General features: G+C 36.5%; 6 non-coding genes across 6 annotated transcripts; all 6 read left to right on the plus strand.

Moving 5' to 3' along the window:
• Nucleotides 1-5,152: 5,152 nt before the first annotated feature.
• On the plus strand, nucleotides 5,153-5,225 carry TRNAK-UUU (transfer RNA lysine (anticodon UUU)). The gene has a single exon. It is a non-coding gene; the product is annotated as a tRNA-Lys (tRNA).
• Nucleotides 5,226-7,927: 2,702 nt separating this feature from the next.
• On the plus strand, nucleotides 7,928-8,000 carry TRNAK-UUU (transfer RNA lysine (anticodon UUU)). Its single transcript has one exon. It is a non-coding gene; the product is annotated as a tRNA-Lys (tRNA).
• Nucleotides 8,001-8,977: 977 nt separating this feature from the next.
• TRNAK-UUU (transfer RNA lysine (anticodon UUU)) lies at nucleotides 8,978-9,050 on the plus strand. Its single transcript has one exon. It is a non-coding gene; the product is annotated as a tRNA-Lys (tRNA).
• Nucleotides 9,051-11,751: 2,701 nt separating this feature from the next.
• Nucleotides 11,752-11,824, plus strand: TRNAK-UUU (transfer RNA lysine (anticodon UUU)). The gene has a single exon. It is a non-coding gene; the product is annotated as a tRNA-Lys (tRNA).
• Nucleotides 11,825-12,449: 625 nt separating this feature from the next.
• Nucleotides 12,450-12,522, plus strand: TRNAK-UUU (transfer RNA lysine (anticodon UUU)). The gene has a single exon. It is a non-coding gene; the product is annotated as a tRNA-Lys (tRNA).
• A 977-nt stretch (nucleotides 12,523-13,499) lies between these two features.
• TRNAK-UUU (transfer RNA lysine (anticodon UUU)) lies at nucleotides 13,500-13,572 on the plus strand. The gene has a single exon. It is a non-coding gene; the product is annotated as a tRNA-Lys (tRNA).
• Nucleotides 13,573-14,939: the final 1,367 nt, after the last annotated feature.

Raw genomic sequence — 14,939 nt, forward strand, 5'->3', positions numbered from 1 at the left:
GGGATCTACTTCTCGAGAAACCTGGTCGAGACTTCCAACCACACATTTCAAACCATAGTGCCCAAAATACAAGCAGTATTACATTTCAACCGACTGCGCCAACTGTCACTAAGCGCTAGAATCAAATATGTTAACACTTATGCACTCACGAAACTATGGTATGTGGCGCAAATACTACCCGTGCCTACCCAAACGGCTGCGAGAATCCGGAGAATGATCACACGCTTTCTCTGGCATGGTCACTTGTTCCATGTAACTCATAAGACACTATGCCTACCAACTCGCCTTGGAGGACTAAACCTGCTGAGTATCGACCGACAAGCGCAAGCCTTATTTTTGCACCGCCATATCATCATGATAGTCCAGCATCAAGATAGCATTACGGCTCGTGTGCTACGCTCCATGCTGGATGAAGTGGAACTATGTGCCCCAATTTACCCAGGTGTTATACCCACTAAATTTCTCTATTTACGAACAACCATAGTGGAAATTTGTTACATGTTGATGCTCCTTCCAAGTGTGGATCCTTCTGATATAACAGTCAAATCTCTATCAAAAATGCTGCAAACCCGGATGAAACATATTCCGCGTATTGTCCCATTATTCCCCAGTGTGCGCTGGAATATCGTGTGGAGAAACATAGCCGCGACCCACCTCCCCAATCGAGTGCGCTCCATATGGTACTTAACTGTACACGATGCTATCGTCACTAGAGTACGATTGCAGAGATACCTTATGGCAGACAACTCCCATTGTACCAAATGTGCACAGGACGACACCTTAGTGCATCGACTGACGACATGTGTGACAGTCGTGGAACATTGGAAACACCTTAAGAAGCTACTTGGAATCATATGCCGCCGCTCCCCGAACGACTTCACTGTGAACCATTTATTAACTCCAGAATTTCAGTATTTTCCTCTCACAAGAACACGTGCAGTGCAATTTCTCATAGGACATTACGTCTATTATGTGCTTGGCAACCAACCTCATGTACAAAAACTGTCATTCAAATTCTATGCCAATGAACAATATTATCACAATGATCAGATAACCTGTAAAGCCTTGTATGCAAATTTCCTACATGTGATACTTTGAAATTAACGTCCAAATGTAAAAATTGTGTAAATAGTAGCTAATTTCAATAAAGAAAATTTAAAAAGAAAAAAAAAAGAATGCTCAGCTGGTAGAGCGTTAGGCTTTTAACCTAACGGTCCAGGGTTCGAGTCCCTGTTTGGGCAGTTACCGTTTTCTTCCTTACTTTGATTCATTTGGCCACTAAATGATTCAAATTAGGCAAACGAAAATGCATTATATCTAGAAAATAGGCAAAATAATCTTTTTTGTGTGCACCAACAACTAATACCTATATTGATTTGATTGGTGTTTTAAGTCCACTTTATGCACCGTAAGGCTAATCTGGACTGGACCTACAGTTTAAAGTGGGATCCGAACCACTTGTGCCTCCACCGGGTATCGAACCTGGGACCCCTTCATTACAAGGCAATGACGCTACCACTGCGCCATGGGGGAGGCACCTAATACCTATATTGAACTTATATTATGTCATTTTTATGATATTTGTAGGAATGTGTTTGCATCCAGAACGACTATATTCAAATTTCTCGTGTGTCCCACTATACACACATTCAAATTCAGAAATAAATCGAACACTGTTCAAGACACGACATAAGCTTATCACTAATATTTGCAGCATTTTATTTCAAAATAACAAAGTTCAAAAATGATAGTAAAAAGTGCTGCTCCTGCTGCCATGAATTCTGCCCAAAACATCTCCAAAGAATATATTTGACCCACAAAATGTATTAATCGTTGGTACAATGTGTATAGGACATCACCAGCGGGTAAGAGATCGGAGTCTGCCTTCTCAAAATATATTTCATGTGATATTAAAGTGACTGCCCTCCAAAAAATATCGAGCACTTTCCGCCATTTTTGTCAGTGTTCAGAGAAAGAACGCTTGAATTTATTATATATATTGGAGATATATGACTAGGTTTTCCAGGTAGGCAGTAAGTGTGCCTGGATAGCTCAGCTGGTAGAGCGTTATGCTTTTAACCTAACGGTCCAGGGTTCGAGTCCCTGTTCGGGCGGTTACCGTTTTCTTCCTTACTTTGATTCATTTGGCCACTAGATTACTCAAATTAGGCAAACGAAAATGCATTATATCTAGAAAATGGGCAAAATAATCTTGTGTGCACCAATAAATAATACCCATATTGAACTTATATTATGTCATTTTTATGATATTTGTAGGAATCCAGAACGACTATATTCAAATTTCTCGTGTGTCCCACTATACACACATTCAAATTCAGAAATAAATCGAACAGTGTTCAAGACACGACATACGCTTATCACTAATAATTGCAGCATTTTATTTCAAAATAACAAAGTTCAAAAATGATAGTAAAAAGACGGTCACGATTTCTCTTGCTGCCCTGAATTCTGCCCAAAACATCTCCAAAGAATATATATTTTGCCACAAAATGTATTAATCGTTGATACAATGTGTATAGGACATCACCAGCGGGTAAGAGATCGTAGTCTGCCTTCTCAAAATATATTTCATGTGATATTAAAGTGACTGCCCTCCAAAAAATATCCAGCACTTTCCGCAATTTTTGTCAGTGTTCAGAGAAAGAACGCTTGAATTTTTTACATATATGGCGATATATGACAAGGTTTTCCACGTTTGGAGTAACTGTGCCAGGATCGCTCAGCTGGTAGAGCGTTATGCTTTTAACCTAACGGTCCAGGGTTCGAGTCCCTGTTCGGGCGGTTACCGTTTTCTTCCTTACTTTGATTCGTTTGGCCACTAAATGATTCAAATTAGGCAAACGAAAATGCATTATATCTAGAAAATGGGCAAAATAATCTTATGTGCACCAACAACTTATACCCATATTGAACTTATATTATGTCATTTTTATGATATTTGTAGGAATATGTTTGCATCCAGAACGACTATATTCAAATTTCTCGTGTGTCCCACTATACACACATTCAAATTCAGAAATAAATCGAACAGTGTTCAAGACACGACATAAGCTTATCACTAATAATTGCAGCATTTTATTTCAAAATAACAAAGTTCAAAAATGATAGTAAAAAGTGGGTCACGATTTCTCTTGCTGCCCTGAATTCTGCCCAAAACATCTCCAAAGAATATATATTTTGCCACAAAATGTATTAATCGTTGATACAATGTGTATAGGACATCACCAGCGGGTAAGAGATCGTAGTCTGCCTTCTCAAAATATATTTGGTGTGATATTAAAGTGACTGCCCTCCAAAAAATATCCAGCACTTTCCGCCATTTTTGTCAGTGTTCAGAAAAAGAACGCTTGAATTTATTACATACATGGGAGATATATGACTAGGTTTTCCAGGTAGGCAGGAAGTGTGCCCGGAATGCTCAGCTGGTAGAGCGTTAGGCTTTTAACCTAACGGTCCAGGGTTCGAGTCCCTGTTCGTGCGGTTACCGTTTTCTTCCTTACTTTGATTCGTTTGGACACTAAATGATTCAAATTAGGCAAATGAAATGCATTATATCTAGAAAATAGGCAAAATAATCTTGTGTGCACCAACAACTAATACCTATACTGAACATATATTATGTCGTTTTTATGATATTTGTAGGAATATGTTTGCATCCAGAACGACTATATTCAAATTTCTCGTGTGTCCCACTATACACACATTCAAATTCAGAAATAAATCGAACACTGTTCAAGACACGACATAAGCTTATCACTAATAATTGCAGCATTTTATTTCAAAATAACAAAGTTCAAAAATGATAGTAAAAAGTGGGTCACGATTTCTCTTGCTGCCCTGAATTCTGCCCAAAATATCTCCGAAGAATATATATTTTGCCACAAAATGTATTAATCGTTGATACAATGTGTATAGGACATCACCAGCGGGTAAGAGATCGGAGTCTTCCTTCTCAAAATATATTTCATGTGATACTAAAGTGACTGCCCTCCAAAAAATATCCAGCACTTTCCGCCATTTTTGTCAGTGTTCAGAGAAAGAACGCTTGAATTTATTACATATATGGGAGATATATGACACGACATAAGCTTATCACTAATAATTGCAGCATTTTGTTTCAAAATAACAAAGTTCAAATAATAAAAAAAGTGCTGCTCTTTCTGCCATGAATTCTGCCCAAAACAACTTCAAAGAATATATATTTTGCCACAAAATGTATTAATCGTTGATACAATGTGTATAGGACATCACCAGCGGGTAAGAGATCGGAGTCTTCCTTCTCAAAATATAATTACTGTGATATTAAATTGACTGCCCTCCAAAAAATATGCAGCACTTTCCTCCATTTTTGTCAGTGTTCAGAGAAAGAACGCTTGAATTTATTCCATAAATGGGAGATATATGACTAGGTTTTCCAGGTAGGCAGGAAGTGTGCCCGGATAGCTCAGCTGGTAAAGCGTTAGGCTTTTAACTTAACGGTCCAGGGTTCGAGTCCCTGTTCGGGCGTTTACCGTTTTCTTCCTTACTTTGATTCATTTGGCCACTAATTTACTCAAATTAGGCAAACGAAAATGCATTATATCTAGAAAATGGGCAAAATAATCTTGTGTGCACCAATAAATAATACCCATATTGAACTTATATTATGTCATTTTTATGATATTTGTAGGAATATGTTTGCATCCAGAACTACTATATTCAAATTTCTCGTGTGTCCCACTATACACACATTCAAATTCAGAAATAAATCGAACAGTGTTCAAAACACGACATAAGGTTATCGTTATTAATTGCAGCATTCTATTTCAAAATAACAAAGTTCAAAAATGATAGAAAATTGTGGGTCACGATTTCTCTTGCTGCCCTGAATTCTTCCCAAAACATCTCCAAAGAATATATTTGGGCCAAAAAATGTATTAATCGTTGATACAATGTGTATAGGACATCACCAGAGGGTAAGAGATCGGAGTCTGCCTTCTCAAAATATATTTCATGTGATATTAAAGTGACTGCCCTCCAAAAAATATCCAGCACTTTCCGCCATTTTTGTTAGTGTTCAGAGAAAGAACGCTTGAATTTATTACATATATGGGAGATATATGACTAGGTTTTCCAGGTAGACAGTAAGTGTGCCCGGATAGCTCAGCTGGTAGAGCGTTAGGCTTTTAACCTAACGGTCCAGGGTTCGAGTCCCTGTTCGGGCGGTTACCGTTTTCTTCCTTACTTTGATTCATTTGGCCACTAGATTACTCAAATTAGGCAAACGAAAATGCATTATATCTAGAAAAAGGGCAAAATAATCTTGTGTGCACCAATAAATAATACCCATATTGAACTTATATTATGTCATTTTTATGATATTTGTAGGAATCCAGAACGACTATATTCAAATTTCTCGTGTGTCCCACTATACACACATTCAAATTCAGAAATAAATCGAACAGTGTTCAAGACACGACATACGCTTATCACTAATAATTGCAGCATTTTATTTCAAAATAACAAAGTTCAAAAATGATAGTAAAAAGTGGGTCACGATTTCTCTTGCTGCCCTGAATTCTGCCCAAAACATCTCCAAAGAATATATATTTTGCCACAAAATGTATTAATCGTTGATACAATGTGTATAGGACATCACCAGCGGGTAAGAGATCGTAGTCTGCCTTCTCAAAATATATTTCATGTGATATTAAAGTGACTGCCCTCCAAAAAATATCCAGCACTTTCCGCCATTTTTGTCAGTGTTCAGAGAAAGAACGCTTGAATTTATTACATATATGGGAGATATATGACTAGGTTTTCCAGGTAGGCAGTGTTCTGAATTCTGCCCACGACATAAGCTTATCATTATTAATTGCAGCATTCTATTTCAAAATAACAAAGTTCAAAAATGATAGAAAATAGTGGGTCACGATTTCTCTTGCTGCCCTGAATTCTGCCCAAAACATCTCCAAAGAATATATTTGGGCCACAAAATGTATTAATCGTTGATACAATGTGTATAGGACATCACCAGCGGGTAAGAGATCGGAGTCTGCCTTCTCAAAATATATTTCATGTGATATTAAATTAAATATCCAGCACTTTCCGCCATTTTTGTCAGTGTTCAGAGAAAGAACGCTTGAATTTATTACATATATGGCGATATATGACAAGGTTTTCCACGTTTGGAGTAACTGTGCCCGGAAAGCTGAGCTGGTAGAGCGTTAGGCTTTTAACCTAACGGTCCAGGGTTCGAGTCCCTGTTCGGGCGGTTACCGTTTTCTTCCTTACTTTGATTCGTTTGGCCACTAAATGATTCAAATTAGGCAAACGAAAATGCATTATATCTAGAAAATGGGCAAAATAATCTTATGTGCACCAACAACTTATACCCATATTGAACTTATATTATGTCATTTTTATGATATTTGTAGGAATATGTTTGCATCCAGAACGACTATATTCAAATTTCTCGTGTGTCCCACTATACACACATTCAAATTCAGAAATAAATCGAACAGTGTTCAAGACACGACATAAGCTTATCACTAATAATTGCAGCATTTTATTTCAAAATAACAAAGTTCAAAAATGATAGTAAAAAGTGGGTCACGATTTCTCTTGCTGCCCTGAATTCTGCCCAAAACATCTCCAAAGAATATATATTTTGCCACAAAATGTATTAATCGTTGATACAATGTGTATAGGACATCACCAGCGGGTAAGAGATCGTAGTCTGCCTTCTCAAAATATATTTGGTGTGATATTAAAGTGACTGCCCTCCAAAAAATATCCAGCACTTTCCGCCATTTTTGTCAGTGTTCAGAAAAAGAACGCTTGAATTTATTACATACATGGGAGATATATGACTAGGTTTTCCAGGTAGGCAGTAAGTGTGCCCGGAATGCTCAGCTGGTACAGCGTTTGGCTTTTAACCTAACGGTCCAGGGTTCGAGTCCCTGTTCGGGCGGTTACCGTTTTCTTCCTTACTTTGATTCGTTTGGACACTAAATGATTCAAATTAGGCAAATGAAATGCATTATATCTAGAAAATAGGCAAAATAATCTTGTGTGCACCAACAACTAATACCTATACTGAACATATATTATGTCGTTTTTATGATATTTGTAGGAATATGTTTGCATCCAGAACGACTATATTCAAATTTCTCGTGTGTCCCACTATACACACATTCAAATTCAGAAATAAATCGAACACTGTTCAAGACACGACATAAGCTTATCACTAATAATTGCAGCATTTTATTTCAAAATAACAAAGTTCAAAAATGATAGTAAAAAGTGGGTCACGATTTCTCTTGCTGCCCTGAATTCTGCCCAAAATATCTCCGAAGAATATATATTTTGCCACAAAATGTATTAATCGTTGATACAATGTGTATAGGACATCACCAGCGGGTAAGAGATCGGAGTCTTCCTTCTCAAAATATATTTCATGTGATACTAAAGTGACTGCCCTCCAAAAAATATCCAGCACTTTCCGCCATTTTTGTCAGTGTTCAGAGAAAGAACGCTTGAATTTATTACATATATGGGAGATATATGACACGACATAAGCTTATCACTAATAATTGCAGCATTTTGTTTCAAAATAACAAATTTCAAATAATAAAAAAAAGTGCTGCTCTTTCTGCCATGAATTCTGCCCAAAACAACTTTAAAGAATATATATTTTGCCACAAAATGTATTAATCGTTGATACAATGTGTATAGGACATCACCAGCGGGTAAGAGATCGGAGTCTTCCTTCTCAAAATATAATTACTGTGATATTAAATTGACTGCCCTCCAAAAAATATGCAGCACTTTCCTCCATTTTTGTCAGTGTTCAGAGAAAGAACGCTTGAATTTATTCCATAAATGGGAGATATATGACTAGGTTTTCCAGGTAGGCAGGAAGTGTGCCCGGATAGCTCAGCTGGTAGAGCGTTAGGCTTTTAACCTAACGGTCAAGGGTTCGAGTCCCTGTTCGGGCGGTTACCGTTTTCTTCCTTACTTTGATTCATTTGGCCACTAGATTACTCAAATTAGGCAAACGAAAATGCATTATATCTAGAAAATGGGCAAAATAATCTTGTGTGCACCAATAAATAATACCCATATTGAACTTATATTATGTCATTTTTATGATATTTGTAGGAATCCAGAACGACTATATTCAAATTTCTCGTGTGTCCCACTATACACACATTCAAATTCAGAAATAAATCGAACAGTGTTCAAGACACGACATACGCTTATCACTAATAATTGCAGCATTTTATTTCAAAATAACAAAGTTCAAAAATGATAGTAAAAAGTGGGTCACGATTTCTCTTGCTGCCCTGAATTCTGCCCAAAACATCTCCAAAGAATATATATTTTGCCACAAAATGTATTAATCGTTGATACAATGTGTATAGGACATCACCAGCGGGTAAGAGATCGTAGTCTGTCTTCTCAAAATATATTTCATGTGATATTAAAGTGACTGCCCTCCAAAAAATATCCAGCACTTTCCGCCATTTTTGTCAGTGTTCAGAGAAAGAACGCTTGAATTTATTACATATATGGGAGATATATGACTAGGTTTTCTAGGTAGGCAGTGTTCTGAATTCTGCCCACGACATAAGCTTATCATTATTAATTGCAGCATTCTATTTCAAAATAACAAAGTTCAAAAATGATAGAAAATAGTGGGTCACGATTTCTCTTGCTGCCCTGAATTCTGCCCAAAACATCTCCAAAGAATATATTTGGGCCACAAAATGTATTAATCGTTGATACAATGTGTATAGGACATCACCAGCGGGTAAGAGATCGGAGTCTGCCTTCTCAAAATATATTTCATGTGATATTAAATTAAATATCCAGCACTTTCCGCCATTTTTGTCAGTGTTCAGAGAAAGAACGCTTGAATTTATTACATATATGGGAGATATATGACTAGGTTTTCCAGGTAGACAGTAAGTGTGCCCGGATAGCTCAGCTGGTAGAGCGTTAGGCTTTTAACCTAACGGTCAAGGGTTCGAGTCCCTGTTCGGGCGGTTACCGTTTTCTTCCTTACTTTGATTCATTTGGCCACTAGATTACTCAAATTAGGCAAACGAAAATGCATTATATCTAGAAAATGGGCAAAATAATCTTGTGTGCACCAATAAATAATACCCATATTGAACTTATATTATGTCATTTTTATGATATTTGTAGGAATCCAGAACGACTATATTCAAATTTCTCGTGTGTCCCACTATACACACATTCAAATTCAGAAATAAATCGAACAGTGTTCAAGACACGACATACGCTTATCACTAATAATTGCAGCATTTTATTTCAAAATAACAAAGTTCAAAAATGATAGTAAAAAGTGGGTCACGATTTCTCTTGCTGCCCTGAATTCTGCCCAAAACATCTCCAAAGAATATATATTTTGCCACAAAATGTATTAATCGTTGATACAATGTGTATAGGACAAAACCAGCGGGTAAGAGATCGTAGTCTGTCTTCTCAAAATATATTTCATGTGATATTAAAGTGACTGCCCTCCAAAAAATATCCAGCACTTTCCGCCATTTTTGTCAGTGTTCAGAGAAAGAACGCTTGAATTTATTACATATATGGGAGATATATGACTAGGTTTTCTAGGTAGGCAGTGTTCTGAATTCTGCCCACGACATAAGCTTATCATTATTAATTGCAGCATTCTATTTCAAAATAACAAAGTTCAAAAATGATAGAAAATAGTGGGTCACGATTTCTCTTGCTGCCCTGAATTCTGCCCAAAACATCTCCAAAGAATATATTTGGGCCACAAAATGTATTAATCGTTGATACAATGTGTATAGGACATCACCAGCGGGTAAGAGATCGGAGTCTGCCTTCTCAAAATATATTTCATGTGATATTAAATTAAATATCCAGCACTTTCCGCCATTTTTGTCAGTGTTCAGAGAAAGAACGCTTGAATTTATTACATATATGGCGATATATGACAAGGTTTTCCACGTTTGGAGTAACTGTGCCCGGAAAGCTGAGCTGGTAGAGCGTTAGGCTTTTAACCTAACGGTCCAGGGTTCGAGTCCCTGTTCGGGCGGTTACCGTTTTCTTCCTTACTTTGATTCGTTTGGCCACTAAATGATTCAAATTAGGCAAACGAAAATGCATTATATCTAGAAAATGGGCAAAATAATCTTATGTGCACCAACAACTTATACCCATATTGAACTTATATTATGTCATTTTTATGATATTTGTAGGAATATGTTTGCATCCAGAACGACTATATTCAAATTTCTCGTGTGTCCCACTATACACACATTCAAATTCAGAAATAAATCGAACAGTGTTCAAGACACGACATAAGCTTATCACTAATAATTGCAGCATTTTATTTCAAAATAACAAAGTTCAAAAATGATAGTAAAAAGTGGGTCACGATTTCTCTTGCTGCCCTGAATTCTGCCCAAAACATCTCCAAAGAATATATATTTTGCCACAAAATGTATTAATCGTTGATACAATGTGTATAGGACATCACCAGCGGGTAAGAGATCGTAGTCTGCCTTCTCAAAATATATTTCATGTGATATTAAAGTGACTGCCCTCCAAAAAATATCCAGCACTTTCCGCCATTTTTGTCAGTGTTCAGAAAAAGAACGCTTGAATTTATTACATACATGGGAGATATATGACTAGGTTTTCCAGGTAGGCAGTAAGTGTGCCCGGAATGCTCAGCTGGTAGAGCGTTAGGCTTTTAACCTAACGGTCCAGGGTTCGAGACCCTGTTCGGGCGGTTACCGTTTTCTTCCTTACTTTGATTCGTTTGGACACTAAATGATTCAAATTAGGCAAATGAAATGCATTATATCTAGAAAATAGGCAAAATAATCTTGTGTGCACCAACAACTAATACCTATACTGAACATATATTATGTCGTTTTTATGATATTTGTAGGAATATGTTTGCATCCAGAACGACTATATTCAAATTTCTCGTGTGTCCCACTATACACACATTCAAATTCAGAAATAAATCGAACACTGTTCAAGACACGACATAAGCTTATCACTAATAATTGCAGCATTTTATTTCAAAATAACAAAGTTCAAAAATGATAGTAAAAAGTGGGTCACGATTTCTCTTGCTGCCCTGAATTCTGCCCAAAATATCTCCGAAGAATATATATTTTGCCACAAAATGTATTAATCGTTGATACAATGTGTATAGGACATCACCAGCGGGTAAGAGATCGGAGTCTTCCTTCTCAAAATATATTTCATGTGATACTAAAGTGACTGCCCTCCAAAAAATATCCAGCACTTTCCGCCATTTTTGTCAGTGTTCAGAGAAAGAACGCTTGAATTTATTACATATATGGGAGATATATGACACGACATAAGCTTATCACTAATAATTGCAGCATTTTGTTTCAAAATAACAAAGTTCAAATAATAAAAAAAGTGCTGCTCTTTCTGCCATGAATTCTGCCCAAAACTACTTCAAAGAATATATATTTTGCCACAAAATGTATTAATCGTTGATACAATGTGTATAGGACATCACCAGCGGGTAAGAGATCGGAGTCTTCCTTCTCAAAATATAATTACTGTGATATTAAATTGACTGCCCTCCAAAAAATATGCAGCACTTTCCTCCATTTTTGTCAGTGTTCAGAGAAAGAACGCTTGAATTTATTCCATAAATGGGAGATATATGACTAGGTTTTCCAGGTAGGCAGGAAGTGTGCCCGGATAGCTCAGCTGGTAGAGCGTTAGGCTTTTAACCTAACAGTCCAGGGTTCGAGTCCCTGTTCGGGCGTTTACCGTTTTCTTCCTTACTTTGATTCATTTGGCCACTAATTTACTCAAATTAGGCAAACGAAAATGCATTATATCTAGAAAATGGGCAAAATAATCTTGTGTGCACCAATAAATAATACCCATATTGAACTTATATTATGTCATTTTTATGATATTTGTAGGAATATGTTTGCATCCAGAACTACTATATTCAAATTTCTCGTGTGTCCCACTATACACACATTCAAATTCAGAAATAAATCGAACAGTGTTCAAAACACGACATAAGGTTATCATTATTAATTGCAGCATTCTATTTCAAAATAACAAAGTTCAAAAATGATAGAAAATTGTGGGTCACGATTTCTCTTGCTGCCCTGAATTCTTCCCAAAACATCTCCAAAGAATATATTTGGGCCAAAAAATGTATTAATCGTTGATACAATTTGTATAGGACATCACCAGAGGGTAAGAGATCGGAGTCTGCCTTCTCAAAATATATTTCATGTGATATTAAAGTGACTGCCCTCCAAAAAATATCCAGCACTTTCCGCCATTTTTGTTAGTGTTCAGAGAAAGAACGCTTGAATTTATTACATATATGGGAGATATATGACTAGGTTTTCCAGGTAGACAGTAAGTGTGCCCGGATAGCTCAGCTGGTAGAGCGTTAGGCTTTTAACCTAACGGTCAAGGGTTCGAGTCCCTGTTCGGGCGGTTACCGTTTTCTTCCTTACTTTGATTCATTTGGCCACTAGATTACTCAAATTAGGCAAACGAAAATGCATTATATCTAGAAAATGGGCAAAATAATCTTGTGTGCACCAATAAATAATACCCATATTGAACTTATATTATGTCATTTTTATGATATTTGTAGGAATCCAGAACGACTATATTCAAATTTCTCGTGTGTCCCACTATACACACATTCAAATTCAGAAATAAATCGAACAGTGTTCAAGACACGACATACGCTTATCACTAATAATTGCAGCATTTTATTTCAAAATAACAAAGTTCAAAAATGATAGTAAAAAGTGGGTCACGATTTCTCTTGCTGCCCTGAATTCTGCCCAAAACATCTCCAAAGAATATATATTTTGCCACAAAATGTATTAATCGTTGATACAATGTGTATAGGACATCACCAGCGGGTAAGAGATCGTAGTCTGTCTTCTCAAAATATATTTCATGTGATATTAAAGTGACTGCCCTCCAAAAAATATCCAGCACTTTCCGCCATTTTTGTCAGTGTTCAGAGAAAGAACGCTTGAATTTATTACATATATGGGAGATATATGACTAGGTTTTCTAGGTAGGCAGTGTTCTGAATTCTGCCCACGACATAAGCTTATCATTATTAATTGCAGCATTCTATTTCAAAATAACAAAGTTCAAAAATGATAGAAAATAGTGGGTCACGATTTCTCTTGCTGCCCTGAATTCTGCCCAAAACATCTCCAAAGAATATATTTGGGCCACAAAATGTATTAATCGTTGATACAATGTGTATAGGACATCACCAGCGGGTAAGAGATCGGAGTCTGCCTTCTCAAAATATATTTCATGTGATATTAAATTAAATATCCAGCACTTTCCGCCATTTTTGTCAGTGTTCAGAGAAAGAACGCTTGAATTTATTACATATATGGGAGATATATGACTAGGTTTTCCAGGTAGACAGTAAGTGTGCCCGGATAGCTCAGCTGGTAGAGCGTTAGGCTTTTAACCTAACGGTCAAGGGTTCGAGTCCCTGTTCGGGCGGTTACCGTTTTCTTCCTTACTTTGATTCATTTGGCCACTAGATTACTCAAATTAGGCAAACGAAAATGCATTATATCTAGAAAATGGGCAAAATAATCTTGTGTGCACCAATAAATAATACCCATATTGAACTTATATTATGTCATTTTTATGATATTTGTAGGAATCCAGAACGACTATATTCAAATTTCTCGTGTGTCCCACTATACACACATTCAAATTCAGAAATAAATCGAACAGTGTTCAAGACACGACATACGCTTATCACTAATAATTGCAGCATTTTATTTCAAAATAACAAAGTTCAAAAATGATAGTAAAAAGTGGGTCACGATTTCTCTTGCTGCCCTGAATTCTGCCCAAAACATCTCCAAAGAATATATATTTTGCCACAAAATGTATTAATCGTTGATACAATGTGTATAGGACAAAACCAGCGGGTAAGAGATCGTAGTCTGTCTTCTCAAAATATATTTCATGTGATATTAAAGTGACTGCCCTCCAAAAAATATCCAGCACTTTCCGCCATTTTTGTCAGTGTTTAGAGAAAGAACGCTTGAATTTATTACATATATGGGAGATATATGACTAGGTTTTCTAGGTAGGCAGTGTTCTGAATTCTGCCCACGACATAAGCTTATCATTATTAATTGCAGCATTCTATTTCAAAATAACAAAGTTCAAAAATGATAGAAAATAGTGGGTCACGATTTCTCTTGCTGCCCTGAATTCTGCCCAAAACATCTCCAAAGAATATATTTGGGCCACAAAATGTATTAATCGTTGATACAATGTGTATAGGACATCACCAGCGGGTAAGAGATCGGAGTCTGCCTTCTCAAAATATATTTCATGTGATATTAAATTAAATATCCAGCACTTTCCGCCATTTTTGTCAGTGTTCAGAGAAAGAACGCTTGAATTTATTACATATATGGCGATATATGACAAGGTTTTCCACGTTTGGAGTAACTGTGCCCGGAAAGCTGAGCTGGTAGAGCGTTAGGCTTTTAACCTAACGGTCCAGGGTTCGAGTCCCTGTTCGGGCGGTTACCGTTTTCTTCCTTACTTTGATTCGTTTGGCCACTAAATGATTCAAATTAGGCAAACGAAAATGCATTATATCTAGAAAATGGGCAAAATAATCTTATGTGCACCAACAACTTATACCCATATTGAACTTATATTATGTCATTTTTATGATATTTGTAGGAATATGTTTGCATCCAGAACGACTATATTCAAATTTCTCGTGTGTCCCACTATACACACATTCAAATTCAGAAATAAATCGAACAGTGTTCAAGACACGACATAAGCTTATCACTAATAATTGCAGCATTTTATTTCAAAATAACAAAGTTCAA

The sequence above is a fragment of the Lepisma saccharinum genome, chromosome 2 (genome assembly GCF_977018435.1).
Source record: "Lepisma saccharinum chromosome 2, izLepSacc3.1, whole genome shotgun sequence".
In the NCBI taxonomy this organism is placed as follows: Eukaryota; Metazoa; Arthropoda; class Insecta; order Zygentoma; family Lepismatidae; genus Lepisma; species Lepisma saccharinum.